The sequence below is a fragment of the Pelmatolapia mariae genome, linkage group LG8 (assembly GCF_036321145.2).
Source record: "Pelmatolapia mariae isolate MD_Pm_ZW linkage group LG8, Pm_UMD_F_2, whole genome shotgun sequence".
Lineage (NCBI taxonomy): Eukaryota > Metazoa > Chordata > Actinopteri > Cichliformes > Cichlidae > Pelmatolapia > Pelmatolapia mariae.
In genome coordinates this window covers 540,001-544,058 of record NC_086234.1, presented here as the reverse complement: position 1 = coordinate 544,058, position 4,058 = coordinate 540,001, and the positions used below count along the sequence as shown (strand labels likewise).

The window sequence follows — 4,058 nt, the reverse complement described above, 5'->3', positions numbered from 1 at the left end:
AGCGATAGGGCATAATGTGTGTCTGTTGTTGACCACATGGAGAGTTGCAGGGATTTCTTTTTTTTTTTGTTACCTGAAAATATTTTTTTTTTTAGTCGCACCACTGAAAAATTTGGTCGCACTCTAGAGCCCTGCTACTTATGTAAAAGTGATACATAGACAACGCAGCCCTAATCACAATCATAATTTGTTGGAAAACGTATTTAAGTTTCCTATTGATTTATCATAGAACTTGAAGTTAATGGCTGAATGCATGGTGATGAGACCTATCATTCAATCTACATTTTATAGCGTATGAAACTGCTCACCTGGACATGAACCTGAGCTCGGCCGATTAAGATTAGTGTCTGTCCATCTTTCTTTAGCAAAACTTGAATAATACCACTGCTTACCTCTTATTGAATCTTTGGGTGCAGACTTAATTGAAGAGCCTCGTATAAACAGGCAGGGTGTGATGTTTAGGGAAACCAAAGAATACAGGTGCCATCATTTCTGCCAGAAGACTCATGGGGTGCAACGAAGCTTTCATTGTGGACTGGCTAGATACCTTCTGCATTCAGAAAGAAAACAAGAAGGGCATACACCATAAACAATAATAACTGACAAAAATAATGAGACAAGAAATTAAAGTAACAAAATAAGTGCAAATCAAGTTTCCCTGTGTTGCAGTGTAGCTGAATGTTTTTCAACAATTTGATTTACGGTAAAACACATACCAAATATTTCCAGCCAAGGTTTGTTTCAATCTTCAGCATGTTTTTCCTGCCATTGTCTTGAAACTGTTTCATCTGTCCCTCTCATTTGATGCTGTTTACAAAAACAAAACAGCAATATTGTAAAGGGAAAAAGGAAAATGAATTTAATGGAAAAAAAAAGAAAAAAAGATTATGACCTGAAATCTCACCATTTCCTGAGAGTCACAGGTCCTTTGAGTATCCTTATGGTTTCTGCTCAAATTCAGTGTCTGAAAAGGGCAGGAACAAAACAAACTTTTTTAATCATAATAAAGACAAAATAAGATTTAGAGACAGACAAAGAAATGTGTAAAATATTTACATTTATATTTAAATATTTACACCGAAAGAAACAACGTGGCTCATTCCGATGCAGTTTACAATGAAGCACGTAGCCCCTTGATGACTGAACTACCTTACCACAGAAATGACAGGTTAACATAACTCCACGTACTTTGGTAATTCCTCCCTAGCAAATTAAGCACGCCAAACACAGAAACTAATCCAGAGCAATGCTTCCCTCGCGACAGTAATGCTAACTCAACTCACAAATGCTAACTTAATTCACAACCTCACTCATAAAAAACGAACTGCTAAAATTATCTATAAACGCTGGGCTGGTGGATTTTTATAACAGAGATAACTTGAAGTTGCATGTACTCACCTCACCTCGAACTAATTGTAAGCTGCCAGGATGTCTACAAATTCCGAAGATGCTGTGGTCCAAGCAGCAATAAATGGCGCTAATATACGAGTTCAAAACTGTGTCCGTTAGCCAACTTGAGTCTCCTGCATGAAAAAAAGAGCGGTTGGCACACAGCTCAGCAGCGCGCCGCGCTATTGGTCATTTTCAGGTGACGTCATCCCGCAATGTAACGTCGCTCTTTGTTTCTTTAGGAGGAGGTTCGAATTTGATCAGAAGTCACGTCTGCAGACCGCTGCAGCCACGTCTTGCCTTGCTTCCCCTTTTTTTGGTGAAATGGTTCGCTCATACTGCACAATGTTGCTACCAGAATTTTTTTTTCTGTACACAGTTTACCAGCAGTTTAGCTACCAATCAACAGCGATCACACAAACTCAAAATTTAAGGCGGACCCACTTAAGGTGGTCTGATAATATGGCGTGAAACACAACAACATCAAGTTGTTTTAAAATAATAATTAAAAAAGATTATTGAAATCAATTTTATTCACAACCATGAACTTTATTTTTAACATCTTCTTTTGCTGTTGATTTTTTTAATCAGAAGGTTAACAATGATATACTGCAGGCCTAACTTTTAATCTGTATATCAGTATCTGAATTTTAAAATAAAAAAAATACTATCAATTTTATTGTCTTTCACTGCTGATATTTGCTTTTTTTTTTTTTTTTTTTTATAAAATGGTATTTACTGGTTGTATTATTACAGTGGACCCTATTTTTTAACATCTTGCTTCTGTGAAAATGAATGTTTTTGTTTGCTTAAAAATCTACAGCTTTATACTGTGAATTCCAATGTGCACAACCCCAAAAGATGTAGTTTTACTCAAATAATACCGTAAAATCTAAGTTTTTCAGACATTTTCAACATTACAATATTTAATTGTAAAATGTATGCATGTTTATTTGTTTTCACAGACAATATTTATAATTTCAACATTTTATTACAGTAAAAAACAAAGTTTTATCCAGTCTCACAATTAACGGTTATTCAATCTATTTAATACAGTAAAAGGAAGTTTTTGGTTTTACGCTCCATTACCGTTGGAATTTGACGGTGTTTTGCCGTATATTTTACTGACTTTTTTTACAGTGTAGAATAAACACAACCTGTAAATAGAAAGGTCAATATGGTGACAAACATCTTCAATATAACCCTGTAAGAAATATTACTGATAAAATAATGCTATAAAACATGTTATTAATGCAATTATCATAAGGCAGATTAAATGGCAGAAATAAAGAATTTCTGAATCCTAACAACATTCAATGGAGTATTAAGAACAGTGTCAATGGTCCTAAATAACACACGTGTGTTATGACCGTTGGAAGAAATAATATTTGCAAAATATTCCCTTTTTACCTCTTTAACAGTGTTCTGGTAGCGATGCCAGCAGAATTTGAGAATTTGAAATGATGCATGCAGTTTATCCTTTTTCCACCTCTGTTCTGCTGGACGACATTCCCTCTTAACAGCACGAGTGCTCTCATTAAACCAAGGCTCAGGTTTAGCCTTGGGCTGCCTGGTTTTTAAAGGAGCCACAGAGTCCATGATTTTTTGACAGCAAGAATAAAAACAGGAATTAAGCTCTTCTGTGTCAGAGGAAACAAGGTCAGAAGGGCCGCCGAGCTGATTAAAAGCAGCAGAAAACTGCGCAGCAGTGGAGGGGTTAATAACCCGACAGCGCCGTGCAGCAGCGCGAGATTTAACTGCAGTATGTGTAAAACCAACGTTGAATAACACAGGCATATGATCTGAGAGTGCACAGTCACAAATCTCCAAGTTAGTGACAGGCAGACCATATGACAGGACAAGGTCCAGTGTGTGTCCGTGCTCATGTGTAGGGCCAGGCACGGACTGTACCAGGCTAAGAGAGTCAATAAGGCTTAAAAAGTCCTTTACCAGTGGCTTATCAGGACAACATACATGTATATTAAAATCACCAACAATAAGAACACTATCATAGTTGGGCATAATCCCAGCTAAAAAAAAATCAGAAAAGTCGTTTATGAAGTTCTTATTGTATTTCAGGGGGCGATAGATGACAGCGCAGAAAACCGGGTTTGTGCGACTCACCTCAAATGAGGTAAGTTCGAAGCTGGAGAACGAAGGCTGTAGAAAACACTGCTTACATTTGTAATCAGTCACTGTGCCTCCACCTCTGCCTGACGTCCGTGGCGATTTAAAATAGCAACAGTCCACAGGTAAAAGTTCAGATAGAGCACTGGACTCACCAACACTCAGCCACGTCTCAGTCACACACAGAAAATCCAGATCACGGGAGCTGAAAAAGTCCCGAAGAATAAAGGTTTTGTTTAAAAGTGATCTGGCGTTCACCAGGCCAATCCTGGCAGGAGCTGGAGCACCGGTTTCAGTAAGTCGAGAAACCCGACACAGCGATCTCAGGTTTCGATAATGTTGACGGCGGAGGTTTAACCTGGGAGAGCACGGGCAGCGAGGCCGGGGAGCATCATCAAAGCCAACCACAGGCACCAAGCAGGCATCAACGGGATCCAGGAAACGCCGAGACACAAACAGTCTTGGAAATAATCCATGCGCTGGTGGGAAACAGCAGAACAATTCCTTAGATAAACCTTTAGCTTCAAACCACTCTGACACAC

The 4,058-nt window shown here is 38.4% G+C and overlaps 1 long non-coding RNA gene across 1 annotated transcript; it reads right to left on the bottom strand.

Annotated features, from left to right (window-relative positions):
- Positions 1–398: 398 nt before the first annotated feature.
- On the bottom strand, positions 399–1,848 carry LOC134633409 (uncharacterized). Its single transcript, XR_010094739.1, has 4 exons — positions 1,399–1,848; positions 905–964; positions 717–807; positions 399–550 (listed from the first exon to the last, which is right to left on the bottom strand). It is a non-coding gene; the product is annotated as an uncharacterized LOC134633409 (long non-coding RNA).
- Positions 1,849–4,058: the final 2,210 nt, after the last annotated feature.